The 25,611-nt window shown below is 46.6% G+C and overlaps 1 long non-coding RNA gene and 1 other non-coding gene across 2 annotated transcripts; both read left to right on the top strand.

Annotated features, from left to right (window-relative positions):
• The first annotated feature begins 4,349 nt into the window (after nt 1-4,349).
• Nucleotides 4,350-4,490, top strand: LOC115489839. Its single transcript, XR_003954791.1, has one exon. It is a non-coding gene; the product is annotated as a small nucleolar RNA SNORA48 (small nucleolar RNA).
• A 5,697-nt stretch (nt 4,491-10,187) lies between these two features.
• On the top strand, nt 10,188-25,087 carry Gm4610 (predicted gene 4610). The gene is made up of 2 exons (NR_168286.1): nt 10,188-10,509; nt 24,320-25,087. It is a non-coding gene; the product is annotated as a predicted gene 4610 (long non-coding RNA).
• The last annotated feature ends 524 nt before the right edge of the window (nt 25,088-25,611 follow it).

The following is a 25,611-nucleotide window of genomic DNA, read 5'->3' as shown; positions in this document are numbered from 1 at the left end:
CATTGAACAAATGGACACAGTCGGGAGCCATCATCTCTCAGAATCCACAGGAAGAAACATGGCATCAGGAGAGGGATTGGAGCCTCTTGACTGTGGAGGAGGGAGATGGATAACTCTCAGGTACACATAGAAGACAGCGGGGGGGGGGGGGTGTCCTGGGGTGTCTGTGGTGTCCTCTAGCTCCTGACACAGGGTAGGCAGGAGGGAGACAGCAGCCAGGGAAAGGTCACAGTATGGTGGCTAGGCACAGCCATGGGGGCTGCCTCACCAGAGTTGTGAGGGCTGCTTCTGCTGCTTCAGACAGAGTGATCTTAGCCAAATCCTTTCGCTTTCTCTGCTCCTCAGTCTCCCTACTGTGAAATGGGATACTATCAGGGCTCAGCTCTCAGATCAGCCCTTGAGGACACAATGAAGCCATGTAAGCATGGGGCACAGGGACACACAGTCAGCCTGAGATGCTCTACTTGCCTTAAAAGGAGCCCAGTGGGTCCACCATAGGGGTCCCTTATTGAACTTTCCTCAGGGGAACCCGGGGTCCTCTCCACCCCCAAAGCCCCTCCAGGAATGGCGGGAAAGGCCTTAGTGACCAGTGCTCCACAACACAGGTCTTCTTTGTGGCCACTGAAATCGGGGCTCATTTTACCACATGAAGACATGGAGGACACCCTTACCCATGTCTGTCTACCCACGGGGAAGGAAGGCCTAGAGACTCCTTCCTCAAGTCATACATTCATGAAGACATATTATCGCTTTAAAAATTAGGAAGTGTTTGCACAAACTAGAAAAAGCATAAAGTCACAGGGGTAAAACCAGACTATAGGGATGAGCAGAGTGTGGCAGAGAACAGGATTACAGAGGGATTCTCTGTCCTCGCTTTATCTACTTTCAGGCCCAGGCTCCAGGACTGATGGGCAAACAGGATTTTGTCTTTGACCATGGCACCTACAGTCCTTGTTAAACAGGCTTGCCCTGGGGCCCAGCATACTCTGAGTGACTCAGGGGTGAGACAGCAGGTGCCTGAGACATAGGAGGCATTTCCTGTGCCTCTGAGCAGCCAGGCATCCTAGAGAACCCCACCTTCAGGTTTGTTTCAAAAGTACCTGAGGGACAGCGTAGAGCCTGGACTGAGGCTGTAGACAGTGGCCTGGGTGCCAACAGCTGAGGAACCTGTGCCACGCTCTTGCCTGTAGATGGAATCAGAGTGGGTACAGTGGTCCTGATATATTCTTCAGGAAAGTGATATAACCTTTCTAAATTAGGCCGGGACCATCCCACTGGTCCCCCAAGGAGAGAAATCCAGCAAGGATGTCTACTCACAACATGCCATTGTTATCTAAAAAGTTTATATTTAAACCCACCATAATTGTGTTACAAAAAAAAAAAAAAGCTCATGTTTTTATATAAAGTTAAGTGTTGTTCTGGGCCACATTCTTAGCTATCCTTGGCTACATGTGGCCCCTAGGCTGCAGGTTGGACACACCTGGAAGAGCTAACGATCCTCGCACACGTGCCTCTTCTCAGGCAACTTTAACCCTGGCAATAGATCAATTTCTGAAGCCAAGACCCCCACGGCTTTAACATTTCCAGGATCCCGGTCTCTGGTTATGTCTAGAGGTAAGGTAAGTACACAGGAAGAGGGGTGTTGACAAGAAAGTCAAGCCCATTGACCATGAAGGAGTCTTAAAAAGAATCTCAACAGGTCTGTGCCAAACAGCTTAGGATCAGGACACTTGGGTGCAGCAACCTGCTCCGGGTTCCCAGACACAGCATCTACACTTGAGCCGTACAAATAGCTCCGATGGCCACTAGGCCCTGTTCTGGTGTCGCTGTGTTCTGCACTGATTCTACAGAGGAGAGAGAGAGAGAGAGAGAGAGAGAGAGAGAGAGAGAGAGAGAGAGAGAGAGAGAGAAGAGAGAAAAAACCTGCATGGTGGGGCTGTCCTGTGTCTCTGACTAGATTTCTATTGTTTTGGTCACAGATTGCTTTCAGCAGACCGGAACCCAAAACAAGTCATAAAGACAGAAGGTCAGGTCACAACCAAGCCCCCTCTAAAAACCATTCATCTCCCTGTGGCCTCGAATCAGCAGGTTCCAGCCCTCCAGGGTGCACCAGCCTTGTCTTTTGAGGCAACTCCACTTCACTGTTCCCACAGGAAGGAGAGCTGCCTTGTTTCTTGGTTCTACAATACTGCGCTAGGAATAATCATGTCACTGTAGTAGTCACAGAGGCGGCTGCCCACGCACTTCAGAGGCCTTGAACCTGACCCTGGCCACACCCATTGCTGAATTCTCTGGGCAGTAGGTAAATGGGCTGAGACCAGTGAAGGCAGCTGCTCTTGGTGGTCTGATCTATTAAGTGTGTTCTGCCTCAGCGAGAAGATGGGCTGCCTAAAAGTTACCTAGCAATAGAACTGTGGCCAGGCCAGGCCTTTAAGATGTAGAGAGGAGGTAGGTAGTATGTGCAGTTTGTAAAATGTGGAGTCTTATTAGGAGAAATAAAAAAATGCATTCATAAACAGGGAAATATAAAGTTTCATTTTATAACTGATTGATTACTCGTGTACAGGAATGAGATGCCCAAATGGCTCAGTGCATGTGTGGAGGTCAGAGGACAACTTGCTCCAGTCCAGAGGTCCTCAGCCTTCCTAACACTGTGACCCTTTAATACAGTTCCCCATGTTGTGGTAACCCCCAACTGTAAAATTATCTTGTTGCCACTTCATAACTGTAATTTTGCTATGAATTGTAATAAAAATATCTGATCTGTGATCCTAGTAAGAGACTTGTTTGATCCTCAAAGTGTTGGCAGCCAGTTCTCTTCTTTCACTGTGTGAGTCCCAGGGACGAAAGCTATGTTTTCAGTCAGACTTGGTAGCAAGCACTGCTACGGCTGAGGCAGCTCACCTGGCCCAAAATTTCAAGTACTCTCAAGTGATCAGTTCTTAACAACTAGCTTGTGTGTGTGTGCGCGCGCGCGCGTGTGTGTGTGTGTGTGTGTGTGTGTGTGATTTTATTATATAAAGCAAAAGTCCTCTGTGGCTTTCTAACTATAAATATGTAAATGAAAACATATGGTACAGGTATGAGATGTACTTTGATTTTCCTTTTTTTCTTTAAGATTTATTTATTATTTAACACAGCATTCTGCCTGCATGTATACCTGAAGACAAGGAGAGGGCATTGGATCTCATTACAGATGGTTGTGGGCCACCATGTGGTTGCTGAGAATTGAAGTCAAGACCTCTGGAAGAGCAGTCGGTGCTCTTAACCTCTGAGCCATCTCTCCAGCCTGTACTTTGATTTTCTAAAGTGCTTCTACGGGTGTGCATTCATTTGTGTATTGACAAAGACCAAGACACTATTCCAGGTACAGGACATCACAGCTGTGAGCGATAAGGGTAGGGCCTGACCCCTGCCAATGCACGCGCGCGCGCGCGCGCGCACACACACACACACACACACACACACACACACACACACACACACACACTTCTATTGCCTTTACCTCAGCTAGGGTAGACAGAGTGGACAGAGTGCACTCAACAGATGATGAACTCAGAGAGTGGTTGGTGTTATAAGGACTAGAAAGTCTGGCTGAGGCTGGAATGGTGCTCTGCTGTCCATCAGACAGCCACAGGTGCTCACTTAAATTGAAGTCTGTTCCTCCTATGGGGCTGCAAACCCCTTTAGCTCCTTGGGTCCTTTCTCTGGCTCCTTCATTGGGGACCTTGTGCTCAATCCAATGGATGGCTGTGAGCATCCACTTCTGTATTTGTCAGGCACTGGCAGAGCCTCTCAGGAAACAGCTATATCAGGGTCCTGTCAGCAAGCTCTTGTTGGCATCTGCAATAGTGTCTGGGTTTGGTGACTGTATAAGGGATGGATCCCCAGGTGGGGCAGTCTCTGGATGGTCATTCCTTCAGTCTCTGCTCTGAACTTTGTCTCTGTAACTCCTTCCATGGCTATTTTATTTCCCCTTCTAAGAAGGATTGAAGTATCCACATTTTGGTCTTCCTTCTTCTTGAGTTTCATAAACTAACCACTATCCCCAGAGCTCCCTGGAACTAAACCACCAATCAAAGAAAACATGTGGTGGGACTTGTGTTTCTAGCTGCATATGTAGCAGAGGATGGCCTAGTTGGTCATCAATGGGAGGAGAGGTTCTTGGTCCTGTGAAGGTTCTATGCCCCAGTATAGGGGAATACCAGGGCCAGGAAGTAGGAGTGGGTGGGTTGGGGAGCAGGGGGAAGGAGGAGAGAATAGGGGATTTTTTGGAGGGGAAACTAGGAAAGGGGATACCATTTGAAATGTAAATAAAGAAAATATCTAATAAAAAAATTTAAGTCTGACACCCCTGACAGCGGGCAAAGAGACACCTTGTTGGTGGTGGTCTTACATCAGTCAAGGGAAGAACAGGTGGCGGTCCTTTGCTCATCCTAGCTTGAGGCTTGGCTTGGTGGCCAAAGCTGTCTTATGCTTAGGACTCATAAAAGTCACAACAAATCAAAGGCAGCACAGTGCTGGAGGAGGAAGTGGGACAGAGACCCGTGGACGGCAAGGCACAGGAGAGCCGCAGACACCTGCTTGCTGCTATGCTACCCGGCACAGATGGAGGATATCACCCAGGGAGGATATCCCGCTCCCCTGCTTGGCCAGCCTACAGTGGGAGCCACTGGAGTGTGAAAATTAGGTATGTGGTGGTCGGATGGGAGAGAAAGAGAAGTGGAACAGCTTAGGCATTATGAAAAGAGATGGAACTGAAGACTTGAGGGTGGAGAGGAGTAGCCTGAGTGGTCAGCCCTGCTTCATGGGGCCATAGTGAGGTCCCAGCCCCAGGTGCTGCTGAGGGCCATGTCTGAGTCCTTGGCTACCCAGTGGCAGGGGTTGGTATTGATGTCCATAGCTCCTATTACTGCTAGAGAATATAGGGATGTCCCTGGTCAGGGAAGCTAGTGGGGACTACATGGATGCCCAGGGGTGTGCATAACTGGCCCTGCCCCATGCAGTGCTCTGAAGAGCTGGCCCAATCACCGCTCACCATCAGTAGCACTAGGGAGAGCTGGCCTTAGGGGCATGACAGTGAGAGAGCTAGCCTTGCCCCCTCCACCGACAGTGGCTTTAGCACTAGGGAGAGTGGGCCCTGCACCTCACCTGGGCAGTACGGTGGAGTCGGCCCTAGTGATGAAGGCACTGGTGAGCCAGCCCTGAGGGTGGGAGAGCAGGAGAACTGGCCCAGCCCCTCACAGGCTGCAACACTTGGGACAGTGGGCCTGAGCCTTGACTGGGCAGCACAGTGGAGCTGGCTCTGGAGGCACGGGTGTGGATGAGCCGGTCCAAGAGCATGAAAGCAAGAGAGCTGCCCCACTGGGTGGCCTAGCAGGGGCAATGCTGGAGAGTTCACTCTGGTGGTGTGGATCAGAAAAAGCCAGAAGCTGAGCAGCTCAGCTACTACCCAGGCCCAGATCCAGGGCTCTGAGATGGCCCACCCCAAAATCCATATCATCTGTGAATGGTTGGGACATGTGAAAGGACCTCTGCTGCTGTTCCAAAGCTGCAGGGTCTCCACAACACAGGACAGCAACAGGATAACCGGCAGGAGTTCCAATGAGGATCCAATATTGACGGTGTCAGAGAAGCCAGAGATCTCGAACCAGACCAATGACTCTGCGATGAACATCTGCAAGTGAAGATGTGTGGACAGAGGGCTGTACTGTGGGACACACTGTGACACACCACAGCTTCTAGGATGAGATGTTTGCTAGGCTTTGTTTTTGTGGTTTGTTTGTGGTGTATGTGTGTGTTTTATTGGGGGGGCATTGCAAGGATGAAGGGTGGATGTGAAGGGATGGGGAGATGAGCAGGACTGGGATGCATGATGTGATACAAAGAATCAATAAAAAAAGTTTTAAAGAGTTAAGTCTAAGTCTGACCTACTAAATGACCTAAAACAAGCACACCTCTCTTGGGTTCAGCCAGCTGCATGCCAAGTGCTAGCAGCTTGGGTATCAGAGAGTGACACTACTTGAGAAGGATTTAGAGGTGTGGCCCTTTAGAAGGAAGTGTGTCACTGAAAGTGACAAAAACTCAAACTAATCCCAGCGTCTCCCTCTCTTCTTGTTGCCTGTGGATATGGATGTAGAACACCCAACTCTGTCTCCGGTGCCATGCTCCCTGCCAGGATGAAAATGGACTAGACCTCTGAAACTGTAAGCTAGCCCTCTTAAATGCTTTCCTTTATAAGAGTTGTCATGGTGACTTGTCACTGCAAATAGGACACTGACTAAGATAAGCAGGACTGATGGTAGGTATGGACAGCCAGACACTATACTGAGAAATGTAGGCACAAGTTTGTGAAAGTCGGGGAGGAGAGAGATTGGCATGGTTGAAGTGTAATGAACTTGGGGTTATAAAGTACAGGTGACAGTTACTAAGTGCTCACTCTGTGACAGCAGGGCCAGTATGTGGATACCGTTGTCAAATAGGCAGGACCAGTGAGATCCAGAGGATACACACTGCCGAAGTTACACAGCCAGTGAGGGAGCAGACTAGAGTCCAGCTGGAGGTGTGGCCACTGGTAGGATATAGGGGTCACTGCAAGTTTTGAAAGCATCTATTCACAGTAGGAAGAATAGACTGCAGAGAACCATGCCAGGGACTACGTCTACTACTATCTGGGGCCATACTTGCCTTGGCTGTAGCTAGCAACTCTTCAGTTTGTTTTTCTTTTAAACTTTTGGTTTATTGCTTTGTTTATCAAAGGGTCTCATTCAGCATCCCAGAATGGTCTTGGATTTACAGTCCAGATATTAAACTTTTGGCTTTTTAGCATTTACATCAAGAGCTACAGAAAAATAAACAATTTATGTCTTCAACAAAAGCACACATACACACCCCTAAAAGTTGGTTGCTCTCCAGACCAACTCATCCTACAACACAACCCTCACTTTACATGCAGGTCTGGGCGCTTCAGCTTTCCTTGTAAAAAAAAGAAATGAGGTAATGAAATTGACGAACCTCCTGAAAGAGAAACTGGAGTGTTATTTTATATTACTCCACTCCCGGTCTCTATACATGATTGCCTAGGTTACTTACATAAAAAGAACTTCTAGTTGGGCTTCATGGCACAAGCCCATTATCCCAGCACTTGGAAGTTAGGAGGCGGATTGGGAGTTTGAAGCAAGCCTTTAGGTAGATAGGATCCACTACTCTGAGTTACTCGAGACCCTGTCTCAACAACGCTCCCTGATCGATTCCAAGTGTCTCTTCAATTCTCTTCTACTAGTGATGGGCAGACAGTTCAATCATCATCTCCCTTCTAGCCATAGCTACTTCTATGGAAGCCTGCTTCTGGGTATAGGCTTGCATCAAGGTTGTCACTCTGTAATCCTGTCTATACTTATACCCTTTCTTCTATTGCTTGCTTGGTTGGTTGGTTGGTTGGTTGGTTGGTTGGTTGGTTGGTGTTGTTTGAGACAGGAGCTCACTATGTAGCCCAAGTTAACCCTAACCCTCTGTAATCTTTCTGTTTTGGCCTTCTGAATGGTCATAGTGAAGTGTGTATCACCATACCTGGCTACCCTTCCCTATTTATGTCAGGATATTTAGTCTCTCTGGGGTAGCCTTTCTTTATTACTAAAATGAGATTAATTGTTGATAAGGGCTATTCTATTTCTTAGCACTGTCGTGGGAATTAAAGAAGTTAAGGTAAAATGAATGGAGCCAAACAAGCATTATCATGGTCAACAACGATGTCATATTATCAGTACTAAAAAGAGAGGCAAGGAATGGAGGTGGCCATATTTCTAACCCAGGCTCAAGGCCAGCGTTGAGTAAGGATCCCTGGACCCCCAAAGTCCCCCACAGGTTAGCCGGAAGGTTTTCATAAGCTCCAGAAGCCGTGCCACAAGTCACCCAGAGGCTAAATGAGCACAGACACAGGCCCACTGCAATGCCTGCTGGCTCAGCAAAGCAGCCGCCAGCCGGCCTACTTCCTATCCGTGTCACCGGCCTCCAGCCAGCTGGCTGGGTCAGAAGCAGCAGCTCCTATGCAAAATGTAAAAGAAAAAAGAAACTTTTCTGTATCAGGAAGTTAACCTCAGTAGGGTTAGCGGTGCTCGCTCTGGTTCTGCCTGGCGGCAAGTAACCTGGGGGTCAAGTTTCTTGGCTTCCTTGGCTGACTGTGGCCTTCCTTGGGCTTGGCTTCCCAAGACCCATCTGGCCCAGCTGCTTCTTTGCCTTTGGCCTCAAAAGCTGATGAATTTACTCTAACAGTGACTCATAACCATTTTCTTATGTTCCGGGGAAGTCTGGTGTCGAGTGAGCAATCCCCAGGTAAAGGAGCCTTTACTTTCTGACATGGTAGAGGGTGGCTTGGAGTTTGTTCTGAGCACAGATGAGGAGCCACACCGTCTGGGTTTGCATCTGGATCCCCTACTTCCAATGTTAGGATTGACTGGGGACAAGCTATTTAACCTCTCTGTTACTGTGTCCTCGTTTGCAAAATGGCGTTAATAGTAGGACTTATAGGCTAGGTTGTGATGAGGGCTGTTAGCCTTCTGTCTAAACTCCACCCCCACAGTTACCCGGCAACAGCCAGGTATGCTCCACCCCACAGTTACCTGGCAACAGCCATGTATGCTCCACCCCACAGTTACCTGGCAACAGCCAGGTATGCTCCACCCCACAGTTACCTGGCAACAGCCAGGTATGCTCCACCCCACAGTTACCTGGCAACAGTCAGGTATGCTCCACCTCACAGTTACCTGGCAACAGCCAGGTATGCTCCACCCCACAGTTACCTGGCAACAGCCAGGTATGCTCCTCCCCACAGTTACCTGGCAACAGCCAGGTAGACCTGGCCCACTATAAAAGGGGCTGTTTGCCCCCTCCTCCCTCTCTTACTCTTGCTTCCCTATTGCTTCTTCCTTGCCCTCTTGGGCTCTTCCCTTCCCCCCTCTCTCCATGTGCTCATGACCATGGCTGGCCTCTACTTCTCTACTTTCTCCCTCTCTCTCCCTCTCTCTGCCTCTACTACCCCCTTAACTCCCCTCCCCATGCCCTGAATAAACTCTATTCTATACTATACCATCCTGTGGCTGGTCCCTGCCGTGCGGGGGTGGGGGGGGTGGGGGTGGGGGTGGGGGTGGGGGAGATGCCTCAGCATGGGCCTGCTGAGACATTGAGACATTCCCTTCCCCCATACCTCACCACACCCCCATAGAACATATCTTATACCTCTTTATTTTTTTACAAACACATCAAGGGCTAAACGCGTTGCTATCTATAGGTGCCTGACACATAGAAAGCATACATATATACTTTATATATAACATATAAAGTATTTGACATATAAGCTCCAATAATGGGGAACTGGTTATGTAAACTCTACATAGTCATTAGAATCTCCATGGTATACATGGATATACATTCATGATCTAAGTGAAACTTGTTTTTTTAAAATGGCACAGTATATACACTAAAAAAAGAAAATGAATCTAGAACAGGAAAGAGGGCTCTGCACTTAACGCTAACTTTTCTGAGAGGTCCAGAGCACCTGCATCGATCAGGCAGCTCACAGACACCTCGAACTCCAGCTCCAAAGGATTCAATACCCCTCTGCTTTCATGAGCACTTGCACACACATGCCCATATGCACACAGAGACCTGGGAAATCTTTAAAGAAAGAAAGAAACCCACTGAAATGAAAATATTAAATTATGTACTTTTATTATATGCCAAAAGGATATTTCTGTTTTCCAAATCCCTTGTAGTCTGTATATATTACATAGGTAATTTAAAAAAAACAATAAAAGTTATTCAGAAAGAATTCAAATGCAGTAGATGTGCAGAATCCAGATGAACCTGTCATGCTTTAAAATCATATCAGCATGATCCCTCAGGGTCCTGGCACATTGAGGGTACCTGTGAGGCTAAGCCATGATCAGCATCAGATGCTCTAGGGAAATTAAATACTACCATCAAAAAGGAAAAAAAATCTATAGTATTAAATGTCCGTTTGAATGTGTTACGTCGCCCTACCTGTTTCCTGTGGAACAGTCAGAGGCCAGCTGTACCTACAGAGTCAGACTCGAATCTTACCTCAGCAACAGCTGACCCACATGTGTCAAATCAGCTGCCCGCTGCCTAAAAGCAACGGGCTGAGCAAGGCGGTGCGTGAAGAGGGAGTCACAAGAGTTCTGAGTGCAGGCAGGACAGGACAGGACAGGGTGGGGTAGCATTCCACTAGCCACTGACTCAGAGGTTTCAAGGAGGAAACGCAAGCCTGGGGGCTAGCGAAATAAAGGAAAGAGATAAGCATCGCAGCCCATGCTCATTTGTGGAGAATGCGAATGGGGAGAGGTAAGGCAAGAGCTGCTCCTGAACCACCAGCTTTAGCAAGTCACTTCTCACCCTAACTCCAGGTACCTGGAATCTGGAAAGAGCACCAAACCCCAACTGCTGGACACCAGAGATGCTAGAACACTACATCTGGAGCCAACTTGCAAATAAGTAAGACCCCATGCACCCAGCATCAAGGCTTCAGAGAGATGTGACTAGCGTTACATGGAAGCCTATGTCGACCAGAGAACAGGCATGGGGGTGGGGGGATCTAGAAGACATGCACCTCATTGCCAACATCCTCGCTTTGCTTTGCCTCCCTTGCTTCCTCTGATGCTTGTTTTATGCCCCCCTTTTCTGCAATCCAAACCATAGTGGGTCCTTTGAGAGGCGTCATCATCTTTTTCTTCTCTGCACGTTCAGCTCATAAGTCTCTCTCCCTGGCATCCCATTACACCCAATAGATGTGAGGGGCTTTGGAAGAAAATTAAATGCTAGAAAATTTGGAAGAAAGTTAAATGACAGAAATTGGTTTCATTTCCTGCTTTCAAGTGTCAGGGCCACAGGGCCCTACCCCTGTACAGTTTATTGTGGTCTCAGACTGCAGTGGTAACTCTCTATTTGAAATGGCCATCATGAGAATCTCTCAAACACCTGAATTGGCTGGAATCACTTATTTCTTCCCAAAGAATAATGGTGTCTGGGGTGGCCTTTGCTCTACAGGGGACAGCCCAAGGCTCAGGCAGGAGGTAGGTGGCTGTTCTATTTCTCCGGGAGAGGGGACAGTGATGACAGCACTTCTATTGCTGCCTATCAGGATCTGCTTCTAAGCCTCAGGCTTGCAAAGGCAAGGTTCTAAAGTCTTCTATCAGGGGAACGGAGGGTATCTTTTAAGAAGGTATTTCTTGGGGCTGGTGAGATGGCTCAGTGGGTAAGAGCACCCGACTGCTCTTCCAAAGGTCGGAAGTTCAAATCCCAGCAACCACATGGTGGCTCACAACCATCCCTAACAAGATCTGACTCCCTCTTCTGGAGTGTCTGAGGACAGCTACAGTGTACTTACATATAATAAATAAATAAATAAATTAATTAATTAATTAAAAAAAAAAAAAAAAGAAGGTATTTCTTCTGAAAAATCATTGACAGTCTTTGTTCGGAAATGGGGGGGGGGGGTGATGATGTCAGAGCTATTTCTCTTCACAAGCATGTAGTTCATGCGGCAGAGAAAAACAACAAGGGGTCTACAGATGCCAAAAGAGAAGGGTTGGAAACACTGGGCACTAGTGGTAACACCAGGCCTGTGAAGTGGAGATCCTGTGACCACCAGTGTTCAAGAGCCCACACTGTTTTATGTCACATTGCCTTTCTCTTCCTCTGGTCCTTCCCAGACTGTGGTCTGTTCAAAACATACCCACGAGGACAGTTGGGACCAAGGAGTCTGCCTGGCTGGGAAGTGGTTTTGAGCAAATGGTAAATTCTAAACTCTGTCTTAAAGTTGCTCTCTTGAGCTTCAGGGAGTCCGAGCTGTGGTCTACACAGGTGTTCACCCGTGGCCCTGAACATGGAACCGTCTCTCTTAGAATAGCTTACCTCGTGCTTTGGTTTGAATGTGTCTACCCAAACCCTGGGTTGGGGAGTTGAGCCTCACATTCATTTGTTAATGGTATCTGAATAGAGGACACTTGAGAGTAATTAGGAATAGGTGCATTAGTGAAGGACCAGGCTTCTGTGACTTTATAAGAAGAGAAAGAGAAACCTGAGCTAGTACAAGTGCTCTCTTCCCACGTGATGCCTCCAGCCCTATCATAACATGGCAAGAAGATGGGGGCATTTGTCCTGCCCACCTTCAGAGCTGTGAGATAAGTTAGTCTCTGTTCTTTATAAATTTCTTAGCCTTGGGGTATTCAGAGATCATAGCAGAAAACAGATGAAAACATCCTGTGTGTGGATGTCTTAAACTAGTGGCATTAATTTAGGATTAATGGCTCAGTAGTCAACCCTCCCCTCTGTTTCTTTTTTAGAAGGGGACCATGACATCACAGTAGACTCTTTTCCCTTGATGGGCCATGGTGTAATTAACTCACATATCTACTTTAAATAAGTAATGCAGTTTTGAGAAAGGGGGTTATATATAAATGATCTTTCTATGGTCAAATCAGAGTAAGTGAACCTGCTGGATGCCTTGAGGGTTATACGCACAGCTTTAGATACGTTTTAGATAGAAAAGCAAAGCTAGGCCAATTTAATTAACAGTCTAAGTGCCTCAGAATTCAGGAAACAGTACACATGCATTCCTGGTAGGATAGGGATTGGGAAGTGGGAAGACAGAAACCAAGAAAGGCTGGCCGAGGGGCAGGCTCTTTCTCTAAACAAGCGGCCTTTTCCTTCTCCCTTTGCATCTCCTGGAGTCCCTGGATCCGGAAAGCCTGGGAGGTACAATTTTGCTACCCCTGGCACACAGCTAGAGCTGGGGGAAGCCTTGCTCCTGCTGTGTTACTACTGACCCTCTCTGTTCCCTTCCTCCGAGGCCTTGAAGGATACCTCTAAGAGGGGAAAACTAGAGCCCAGCAGATACTCATTTGGAACCCTGGCAAGAAGAGGCTTTATCTTAGCCCAGAGTAATCAGAAAACTCAGTACCTCAGAGATCCTACTGAGCATTTCCCCACGCCCAACACACTGCCAGCACTCTAACCACCAAGCTCACCATCCCTCCCCAAAGCTCACAAAATTCCCTCAGGCTGTGAGCTCACAGCATCCTCAGTGGAGGCTTGTGAGCTTAGGCCTAGCACACCCAGGCCTTTCAGTCCCATAACTCATGACTGCTGGCCAGTTCTCTACCAGATGTTCCTCTAACCCCACTTAATTTCTTGTTTTCAGTCTTCCTGTTTTCCAAAGTGACTACTAGTTTTTTTTTCTACCTGTAGAACAACCCCCCATCAGCCACCAAACGCAGACACTGTGACACCAAACGCATATGCCAACAAGATTTTGCTGAAAGGACCCTGATATAGCTGTCTTGAGTGAGGCTATGCCAGTACCTGGCAAATACAGAAGTGGATGCTCACAGTCAGCTATTGGATGGAACACAGGGCCCCCAATGGAGGAGCTAGAGAAAGTACCCAAGGAGCTGAAGGGGTCGGCAACCCTATAGGTGGAACAATATGAACTAACCAGTAACCCCAGAGCTCATGTCTCTAGCTGCATATGTAGCAGAAGATGGCCTAGTCGGCCATAATTGGGAAGAGAGGCCCCTTGGTCTTGCAAACTTTATATGCCTCAGTACAGGGGAATGCCAGGGCCAAGAACAGACAGATAGATAGATAGAACTTTATGAGACAAGCAACCTCCAAAGATGATGTTGAGTTTGTTGTCTTTTGGCCATCTATTGCTGGACATGGGGCCTACTCTTAAATGTAGTTTGTTTCTGCAGTGAGACTCCTTTGGAGAAAACTAAGTTTTCCTTCACACTTGGAGATGGCTTCTGGGTTAAGGATAGGGACATGTGTCTACTTCTCCTTTCAGCTCTAGAACCTCATGTGGTACAGAGCTGCACAGGCCCTGTGCCTGCTGCCTCAGTCTCTGTGAATTCTTATGCACATCAGTCCTGCTGTGTTTTCAGGGCCTTGTTGCTTGGTGTTCTCCATCCCCTCTGGCTCTTAACACTCTTCCTACCTCCTCTTCTATAGGGTTTCCTGAGTCCTGAAAGGAGGGATTTGATACATATGTCCCATCTGTGGCTCAGTGTTCCAAGGTCTCTCACTGCATGCTGTCTGGCTGTGGGTCTCTGTATTTGTTCCCATTTGCTGCAGAAGGAAGTTTTTCTGATGATGGACAACCTGCCTCACTGGCCTACTTGCTTCTCTGGCAGGCTTGGCTGGTAGGTTCCCAGGGTGTGCCTGCTGTAGTCAGGGGCTGCTTGCCAGGCCTGTGTGCTCTTAACGCAGGCTGTTTTGTGATTATTATTCTCAGGTTTCCAGATCTCTAGTGTCCTTATCAAGACCCTTATCTCTCTGCCTCCAATGTTCAAGTGACCGTTTTTTAGTCTCTCGAGGCTTCTGTGTACACCTGCTTCTTGTTCACTCTCCTGGTGTTGTTCTTTCTTCCTTACACCATTTTTTTTCCTCTTTTCTCTTTGCTGGCTCCTCCTTCCTGGACCCTCAACCTTTATTCTCCTACCCATGCTGTCCTTACTCTTTCTCTCCTTTAATGCCCACCCATTGCTACTTCCAGGCGCCCAGATACACACCCCAAGGGGAGGAGAGCAGTCTTCAATAAGGACAGCCAAGCTAGTTTCTAAAAGGGTTTTCCTTATCCTATTACAATTTATGATTAAGGCCAAAAGGGTTCAATTCTGTCTAGCACTGGGCCCTCCTCTCCTCTCCGCTTTCTCACTACACTGAGAAGCTGAGCATCCTCAGATTCGCCTCTCAGTGCTGGACCCTAATGATCTGTTGTTTTTGCTCCTGAATACAAACATTTCAGTAACATGTACAAGGACACACCCATCAGGTCTGGTCCCCATTGACCTTTCAGCCTCTTCTGGTGCTGCTTGTACTCCGAACTCCTGGCACATGGTTCTCTCATGCCCCTGCCCTCTCCCCCTGAGGGCCTTTGCTCTGGCTACTCCTTCCATATCGAATACTCCATCCCTCTCCACACCCTCTGACCATGTATCTATACAATATCTTTTGTTAGTTATCTATTCCTGTGTAGTATATCACCACCAAACGCAACCACTCAAAACAAAAATGCTGTTCTCTCCCACTTTCTTTTGGTTAAGAATCTGGGACCAGCTTAACCAAGTGGATTCAGCTCAAGGTCTCATACGAGGCTATATCGATGCTGCCAGCCAGGCTTCTGGTGTCTGGAGCAAAAGGACCCCTCTCCAAGCTCCCTCACATGGAGAGCGGTAGACTTTAGGGAGTTGATTCGGCCTGTTGGTGGTACCAGTTCCTTGCTGCATGGCTCTCAGAAGTTCACCTGAGCATCATTAGATGCGGATGTGTCTCCTCCCAGAACACTGCTGCCGACAATGGAAAGTGACATTTTTGTAACCTAATCTCAGAAACAGCACACCCCCTTCTGCCGTAAGCTATTGGCCACACAAACTAAACCCCACGAAGTATGGGAGACTTCTCATGGAATGTGTAGAAGAAGCCAAAGATCCCCTGGGGGCCATCTTCAGGCTGGGTTAATTATAAATTCCTTTTCTTTATTACATAGTTTTGGAGTTTTGTGATGAAAGTTAGTCTTCTCCACTAGACCACAAGATGCTTGAGGAACAGTGTTTGTGTTACTCATGTGGCCATTAGCTTTTGCTGCAAAACATATCAACAGAAACTCAGTGGCTTAAGAAATCATCCATCTATGCTCTCCGTCCCACGTATCTGTGGATACATGGAGTTGCCCTGACCTGGACAGGGCTCAGCTGATTAGGCTGAGCTAACTCATGCATCTGACATCACTCTTAGGTAAGATGGGACTGATCAATCTATGATCACTTCCTTCATTGCTCTGGCAGGAGACTGGCCATTGGTCAAAGCAGTGGAAGTAAAAGGCCCTGTGTCATCCTCAATCTATCCAGATAGCCTGGGCATGTTACCTGGAAGCTATAGTGTTTCAAGAGTTTCAAGGAATGGAAGGGTATCAAGTCTCTTGAGATGAAGATTCTCAAGAGGTATAATATTATTTCTATCATATATCACTGGCAAGCTCCTTTGCCTGATGAGACAAATTTCTTCACCCACTGTGAATAACTGTGGATAACCACCGAGGACTGCTGAAGGGCTACATATGACAAGTGTTAAACATACACAAGTCTTTATTTTCTCTTACCCTAATGTCCTGTACCATCTCGACCTTGACCTGGCCCCTCTAACCCCAGTCCTAGCTCCATTGGCTTATCCCACATAAGCCACATCTGTTATATACCCCTCGTGGTCTCTTGAATATAACTAATGACAAATACATGAGGGCTCCTAAGCTGCACAATTAATTTCTGGAGCCACAAGTGGGTAGGTGGGTCCCATGTGGCTTACCCATTGGCACAGCTTCTCTAATGCTGGCCAGAGGTTTCCTCTACTCCGGTGTCTAGACCCCTTCTGGTCCTCTATCGTACTGCCTGCCCTTTACCCATGATAGTTCTCACTGCTCAAGCCCTTTGGCCCTCTGGGCGTGCTTTCTTCCCAGGTTAGTAGTCTCCTATCTAGATTCTTCCCTTTCTTTCTTCTCAGTTTCATCTCTTTCCATCCCCCTTGCTCTTCTGACCTTTGACCTCTGTTTAGATGCCAGTCAGCTGCTGAGTACTTTACACTGACTGTCTGATTCATCCTGACACCCGTGCTGTGACACAGGCTCTATTCTACCTACCATTTTCCTGATGAAAAGCTTGAGGTGTATGTAGTTCACAAGCCTACTCGAGGCCACAAACTATGTGGATGGGAGAACCAAAAATTAAACTCTAGTTCTGCTCCCAAAACTCATCCTTTGGTGGTCAGTTGTGTGTTTTATGGCAACTTCCTGCTAGAATGTTCCTTTTATCTAAATGGTCTACATGTTACCAGCATTTTCTCAAAACTGCCATCTTCCTCATCTCTTCCTTTTTATTCAGGATAATGCAGTTCAACAGACCCTTCTATAGTGATACAAATGTTCTCTGTTATAGCTGTCAAGATTGTTGCTAAACACGTGGATTTAGAGCATTTGATAGGTTGTTAGAATGAAGATACATAAACACACACACTCATATTATATATATATATATATATATATATATATATATATATGTGTGTGTGTGTGTGTGTGTGTGTGTGTGTGTGTGTGTGTGTGTGTGTGTGTGTATAATTATGCACACACACGAGAGAGAGAGAGAGACAGAGACAGAGTGTCTAATATAGCATAGCCAACTGGGCCTTGACCTTATTATGTGACTTTGAATTCTTGATCATCTTGCCCCACCCTTCCAAGTTTAGGGATTACAGGAATGTGCCTCCATGCCCAGGTTATACAATGATGGAGTTCAAACCCAGAGCTCTGCTTATGCTAAGCAAGCCCTCTACATTTCCAGCTCAAACAGCTGTATTTGAAGTTGATCTGCTGCACTATAAAGTACAACTCTGGGGTCTTTTAGTACAGTCTGTAATTGGAAGGAGAATGGGAGATGGGGGTAGGAATGAGTACACAGGGGAGAGGCAGCAGGAAAAAAAGCTATAGAACTATTTCTCATGAGTGCTGATTGACCCAAGGTTAAACTTCACATAAGGAAAATGTATCAACGTATGCCCAGATTCCTTGTCTAAGATTATTCCTGAATCCCTGCTTTCCAATCAGCAATCATAAATGTGGTACCAGGAATGCCAGGCTTTATCAATGATGTTGAGACTCTCCAGAGACAGCTTTTCTGAGCAACATGTAGGATGAAATATGTTCATTCCAGCAGAAAGATAAAAGAAATCACTCCAGCAAGACTTTATCAGTGTGTGCAGTTGACATCAGCATGTAGTGAATATGACCTCTGCCCTGCAGCTTACAAGTCCACAGAGCTTTGAACTTCAAGTTTTCTGGACATGTGAATTTAAAAGTCCACAGCCATAAAAACTTAAATGCTATGTTTTTTTTATCAACTCAAGACAGCCTCCAGGACTTTTATACAAAGAGATAGCAGAAATGGTCGCTTAATAAGTTTGAGAGAACCTTCAAAGACTTCTATTCTATTTCTGTTCTTCAAAAACCTTTACTGAAGAAATATGTCATGTTATACAAACAAATAATTCATTCTTTTGCTTATTTGTAAGTTTATCCAACCATTCATTCACATATATACCCACATAGCCAGCCATTTACTTCTCTATATTTTCTGAGGCATGGGGAGTTCCCATATGTAGGTGGTAATGAGAGGTGGAAAATTAGAAATACAACTTTTTGCCAATTTAATGTTTTAAGATTTACTTATTTTTATGTGTCTGAGTTTTTTGCCAGCATTTGTGTGTGTGCACTACATGTATGCCCAATGCTCATAGAGCTCAGAAGCCCCTTACTTCTACTTATGTACGTGTGTGCCTATGTGTATCTATGTGCACGTGCACGCAGATACACAAGGAGGCTAAAAGAAGGCATCTGATTCCCTGGAGTTGGACATACAGGTAGTTTTAACATACATGGATACAGGGGATCAAGTAGTCCTCTGAAAGAACAGCAAACACTCGACTGCTAGGCTGTCTCTCTGCCCCAATTTGATTTTTTTTAAAAAATATTTAAACTTTCTAGATTTATGACTATAGCCCAAATAACCTAGAGCATTGAGCCCTTATCTCAGTAGCACCTTCTTCCAGGTGCTTCTTATGTATTTATTGGCTCTTCAGATGCTCATATCTAATACATAGACCTTTAGAGACTAGACTTTTGAGATCATAAAAAGCTTTGGTCATACTTATGAAGCTTTTAAAAAATATTTATTTATTTATTTATTTACTATATGTAAGTACACTGTAGCTATCTTCAGACACACCAGAAGAGGGCATCAGATCTCATTACGGGTGGTTGTGAGCCACCATGTGGCTGCTGGGATTTGGACTCAGGACCTTCAGAAGAGCAGTCAGTGCTCTTAACCCCTGAGCCATCTCCCCAGCCCCCATACTTATGAAGCTTAATTCAATACATGTAATTTATCTCTTCACTTATATGTATCTCCGGGGGAGTTCTTGACAGCAGAGTCACTGTCTTATTTACTGCTATATTCTCAGTCTTCTAGAACAATGTCTGGAACAGACCAGGGTCTCGATAAGCATTTCTTCTCTAGAGGAAATGACCAGGTGTATTGTGGGTGCTTACAAGATATTCCAAAAAACATATAGCCACAGAAACTAGGCTACCGCCATGGTTTGCATAGCCTTTGAGTCAACATGGGAGTCTTTTGGGGCACATAGACACAGATAGGCACACACATGCACAGTCCCTGAGAAATCCGAAGTAACTGACTTGGAGATGAGCTTTCATAAATTCATCCCTCCCCGAGCTAGTTATATTTTCAGCCTTTAATATTTCAAAAGGTTAAAAATTCACAAACTGTACTATTCCAGACAGGGACTCCTTTCACTTTTTTTCTTTCGTTTTGTTTCTAGATGTTTTGAGACTTCATTCAGTTCAAAGTTTGTCCTTCATCTATTTCTGGCGGTACAATATTAGATGGGTTTTTACCTCAGTGCTGGAAATCACAGGATCTCTCACATACTAGACAAGTGTTCTACACTGATTTATATCCTAGACCCCCATGAAGGTTTATATTCATCTTAAGTCAAAGAAAAAGAGAAATAGCTTTACCATGGTGCCTACGTAAGGTCAGAGGACAATTTGTAGGGGCTGCTTCTCTCCTTCTACATTGGGGTCCTGTGGATTGAACTCAGGCCACCAGTCTTGGTGACAGGCACCTTCTCCCACTGGTCATTTCACCAGCCTGAGAAATTATTTTTAAAATATGAAAGCTACTTATTCTGCTAGTGACTTCTGCATATTCTTTTTTTTTGGTGCCTTTCACAGGGTTCAGTGACAAACACCATATAAAATAGTGATCAATTTATTAGTTTACTAGGGCATTCATTCAAGAAACAACTGTTAAATACCTACCATGTGCCAGACACTGGTTTATGGTGGGTCTACTTCCATTCTTGTTTCTTTCTAAATTCTGAAGTAGTTATCTCTTAAAGATTTTGTTGTTGTTGTTTTGCAAACTAAAAGGATCCCCTTTTCTTGGCTTGATGGTGAGTGTCTGGGAAAGAAAAGGAAAGTGGAGTGCCCCCCCCCCCCCACCTTGGGAATTTTCATGTACTCCTGAGTCACAGGCAGGGCCCCTTTGAAGTTAAGACAAATTCTAGAGATGATTCAACTGGCCATCCAAGGTCTCCTAGCTTGTCAAAGATGAGGCTGGAATCTCAGTAGAGATGCCTGGCATTCATCCGCCTGCTTTGTGAATGCCAGAGCTGGTGGCTTGTGCTTCCATGAATGGTGCCAGAGAGTTGAGCTCAGAGCTGGCCTCCATCAGACCCTCCAAACTATGTAGGACTCCTTGTAAACAGATGCAGATGGTTTGGCCGATCCAAGGCAGTTGACCTGGCAGCACTCAGTCCCTCACTTTCTGGACAGATGGTGGCTCTTCAGGAGAAGCCTACAGACCTGGGTGATGATGAATCACTACCTCTGCTCTCCAGCTCATCAGGATAAAAGCTGCAAAGCTTGGCCTTGAGTATACGCTTTGTGGGTTTTTGTCAGAACAAGCCACTTTGATGTACCAGGGTAACTCTCAGCCAACTTGAAGCTATTTGTGATGACATGCAGCAAAGGGTGACATCCGCCAACACCCATGATGTTCCTCTGAACCAAGAATGTCAGCATCTTTCTCTAGAGGAAGGATGACCGGTCCACCTCCAGTAGCTGTCTGTAGGCAGCTGCACACTGAGAAAGCCCAGTGTAGGCTGAGTGGAGGGTAAAGAGCCAGAAGTAAGGCTGGGACCTTCTCATAGGTCAAAAGCAAGCTCTCCTGCCTTTTAAATCTCTTAAACAATTTTTTGTGTGTGTGCTAGAAACAGAGAGTCCAGGGCTACTAACATGAGACAAGCCCTCTACCTCTAGGCCACACCTCCAGCCCTCTGCCCTGTTTAAAAAAACAAAAACAAAACACCTTTAAACAATGGTCATGTAAATATCCCTTCAGTTGTAGAAATTATTACAAAAAATAGATCTTTTGTACTTTCCTACTTTTACAGGATCTGTAGTCATCATTGTTTGAAAAAAAATGAAATTAAAAAAAAAATCTGTAGATGTCACATCTAAAAGTTGGAACCGCAGTAATGATTTATCAGCTCTGGCCCGAAGCCAGCCAATTGGGAATTAATCCCAATTCTGCTACGAATTTTGTTTTGCAAGCATAAATATCTTTTGCTCAAAGACCTCAAGACAATAAATTCATAGGCAAGGCCTGTGAGATTGACATGAGCTAAGTGAGCCTGCGTGTGTTAGTACAGCTCTCGAAGCAGACCCTGAGGCAAGGATCTGAACATAAACAGTGCAGGATTTCTTGAAGAAGATGATTTTCTAGAGAATGGGCCGGCAGCAGGCATTACGTGAGAGGAGGGCCAGTAAAGGTGGCTTAGGAGCCAGTGGCCACGATGAGACTCTTGGCTTCAATTGTACACGCTCCCTCCGAGAGACTCTGCAGAGCATACCCTGCCTAAGGTGGGATGGCTGCAGTCTGTCCACCGGTGTCTTTCCTCACTACTCTTCTGTCCTTGCTGTGACTAAATATCTGACGAGCAGAGACTTAAGGGAGGAAGGACTTGTTTTTGTTTTGTCGTAAGGGTACAGACCATCTTGATGAGGAAGGTATGGCTGAGGGAGGAGCTCAGCTCATGGCTGTGACCACAGCCATCATCCTGGCAATAGGAACCTATGTATGGCTGAGACTCCTTACTTCCTGATAGCTTCGTGGATCAGGCAGGTCAGGAAGTGGCCAGACTGTGTACCTTCAGGCCTGCCCCTCACAGGACTCACTTCCTCTAGCTGTGCTTTGCCTCCCTAAGGTTTCATGACATCCCAAGATACTACCTGCAGTTGGGATCCAAGTATTTGGATGCATGAACACGTGGAGGACCACACCAGTAATGTGGCATTTATCCTTTCTGCATTACAACATAGAAGCTGAATTCATCATAGCAGACTCAGAAGGCAGATGTGGGTGCTAGAGTGGTTTTGAACTGCCCTAAACCAACCAGGCTCCAGGCAACTTGAAAGCTTACCAAGGCAGAAAGTCCAACTGGAGGATGCAGAAACCTAGCACAGCAATTGTGTTGGCAAAAATAACTTGTACTGGGAACAATGACAACGAAAGGAGGATAGGTACAGGCTCTAGACTACTTACTGTGATCAGACATTCACCCCAAAGCCACTGGGTACCCAAGATGAAGGTCCATATGTACCAAGGTGAGAAAGCGCCAGCAGGCTGTGTAGGCATGGTCTGCATTATGATGCAGGAGAGGAAGCAGTACACTAAATGGAGAAAAGATATGGACTCAGAGTGATGCCTGAAGCCTTGCTCTATGGAATCAAGTATATAAAAAAAGAAAACAATTGTGGCATTAAAAGTTCTTCATAGTTAGAGAGATGGCCCAACGGTTAAGAACACCGACTGCTCTTCCAGAGGTCTTGAGTTCAATTCCCAGTAACCACATGGTGGCTCACAACCATCTGTAATGAGATCAAATGCCCTCTTCTGGTGTGTCTGAAGACAGCGACAGTGTACTCATATAAATAAGATAACTTAAAAAAAAAAAAGAGTTCATCAGAAAGTTTAAGTGCTATAAAGTATATCAAGTCCTATTGGTTTAATGTGCAATACATGCTCACAAGATGGCACTTCTGGTTATTAGGCTAAAATGCCCTTTCACTTTCCAGTGATCCCAAGCACACTCAAAAAGATGGCAACAGCATTGTCAGCAATCGTAGACTCTCCACCAAAGGCCCATGTGCTAAAGGGTTGTTTAAAGGAAGAGGCAGAGCCTTTAAGAGGTGGGGCTAAGCTGGGCATAGGACTGTGCCTATGATCCCAGGACTCAGTCTGCTTTGTGAACATATGACCCACATAGAAGAGATACGTATAAGAACAAACTTCTTTACTCTGGTGCCCAGAGTTCGCCTTGTTGGCCTCTTTTCCCATTCCCTTAATACGAGGTAGAGAAAGAGTAAGAGGATGCTGTGACTTCCCTGACTGCCTGCCCTGCCATTGGCCTGCTAGGGTGGGTGGAGAGAGAATGTCAGATGCTGAGCAGCTGGAACAAGGCGGAGATAACTCTTCAGGTGCTGCAGCTGAGACAACGTTGACCCTGGGTACCACTACTATTCAGCTGCCGCTGGCAGAAGCTAGAAGGGCAGCTCTGGGCACCGCAGCACTTCAGAGGCATCTCCCGCGGGAGAGATTTACTTGATAGTGGGTGGGGCAGGAAGGAAGTAGGGAAGGCTGTGAAGTCAGCAGGATGGGTATCAGCAGTGGTGGGGAGAGGATGTTACTCAGTTCCTGCCATGCCCTGAAGCCCAGAGCCCTATGCCCAGTTGCTCAGAGGGGCAGGAAGAGAAGGCTCAAGAATGACATCTTGTCTGGTGTGGTGGTACATGCCTGGTACTTGGGAAGCAGAGGCAGGAGGATGTCTCTGAGTTCAAGGCCAGCCTGATCTACGGAGTGAGTTCCAGGAGAGCCAGAACTACTCAGAGATCCTATCAATCAATCAATCAATCAATCAATCAAGTCTAAGTCAAATGCCTCTTCCTTTCCCGTGTGACTAATATTACATGGCAGTTTGACTGGCTTAAACATCTAGAAACCTGCTAAACTTTGTTTTTTAGTGTGTCTATGAAGGCGTTCCTAGAGGAGACTGGCAATGGGTTTGAGTGGATTAGGTAGGATTAAAGCTGTCAGGAACCAACCAAACAGCCAGGCCTGGGGAGAACAACACAGAAACACTTGAATATTTATAATATTGAGTATCTATCTGTCTCTGGATGAGGGATATATTCCTTTCGTCTGCCCTTGGGCTTCACAACTTCAGGATTTCTGGCCTTTCGACTTTAGGATGTATACCGTTCCCCCTCACCCCAGCCCAGGCTCCCAGGCTTTTTCTTGCCTGGGGCTGAGAGCTACAGATTGGCTTTCCTGATACTAAAGCATTCAGAGCCACACTGAGCTGGGCTCCAGTGTCCTTGGGTCTCCAGTTTGCAGACGATCTGTTCTAAGTCCTGCCAGTCTGCACAACTGTAAGCCAACTCCACTAATTTTCCTCCTATCTATCTGTGCCTCTGCTGTTGGTTCTGGTGCCAGAGATCATAACCCCCTGGGAATCCCTCTCTGGCATGTGGGCATACGCCTCTGCAAAGGAGTCTACGCACCATGAGGGATTGTGTTCTCACTAACATCATTGATCTCTTCTTTGTATCTTACAGCTGCAAAGTCCAGAGGCTGAGGCTGAGGGACAGAGTGGACCTCCAGAATCCATGCACTGAGCTAAGGAAGGAAGAGAGTGCTTACACCAAGTCTCTCAGCTATGACACAAGAAGGAGAGGCACTGTTCACAAGCCCACTCTTCTGGGGCTCCCCTTAGGAATGGAAGCCTTCCTCTTATGAACCCCAATGGGAGCCTCCTCTGACCTCTCCGTATAGTTACTATTCACCAGATATCCATGTGCTATGTGGACAAAAGACAAGCAAGGGCAAATTTCACTTCTGCTTCTTACCAGTTAGTTACATAGCTCTGAACAAGTCAGAAGATAACCGAAGAACTGACCAGGGGCTCCATCAAGACTAACAGGGCTGCTATATGCAGGCATGGGCACAGGTCCGCAGTTACTTTAATTGTGGGCATTATTTATCCTGTTTGTTCCAAATTCAGGAGCAATGCTCCAAATGACCTCAGGGGCTATCCTGAATGCATCTAGGGATAAGCATGTTGGGGGAATTGGTCATCCCTGCAGCTCTGCCTGGGCTCAGGCCAGAGCCAAGGTAGTGAGGGTGGGCATGCAAGTGGGAGTGGGGGCTGCCATGGGCTAGTAGCTGTGGGAGTGGGGACCTGGCTTCACGTCCCCCCACGTGGGAGGTTGCCTGGATCTCAGGCAGTCCTGCCTTTCTGGTTAGGGCTTCCCAACTTTTGCGGCTGTCCTCAGGGGAAAGCTATTTTAGGTAGCAGTCAAAATAAAACTGAGATTAACCCAGAATTCTTGGCAGTCGAACAATACCATAATTATGCGCTTTTTAAGTTCAGAAATGAGGCATCTGGCACTGACCCGCCAGGGTTTGAGGGGCGCCTTGAGGATAATAAGGCCTGCGTCTTGGGCTCTGTCACCTTTACACATTCTTAGCCTTGGGCAGCTACCAAAGAATCATAGCTCTTTGAGAGGTGTTATATTTGTCTCTGGGTACTCATATTGCCAGAACAATAGTGTAACTAACTTGCTTGCACACCAAATCCTGGCCCGTTGGATGGGTGACTTATTATTCCATTCTATATCATAAGTCCTCTCTCAAAGAGTCCCGGTCCCAGTGGCCCCAGGGCAGTGAACGAACAGAGGAGCTTATGTTCTCGGGATGAAGCTCAGGGCAGGAATTCACTAGAGGAGTATGTATGCACTCTGATTGTCAGTGAGGGCTGCAGACCCCAGAACTCAGCAAATAGGCCCCTTCCTCTTTGCTGGGCGCTGAAGGGGAGAGGAGGGAATTAGACCTCTGAGAGCAAAAGCCT

This window comes from Mus musculus, chromosome 3 (assembly GCF_000001635.26).
Source record: "Mus musculus strain C57BL/6J chromosome 3, GRCm38.p6 C57BL/6J".
NCBI classification, from domain to species: Eukaryota; Metazoa; Chordata; class Mammalia; order Rodentia; family Muridae; genus Mus; species Mus musculus.
Note: the sequence above shows the minus strand (reverse complement) of the source record. Positions and strands in the feature narration are given on the sequence as shown.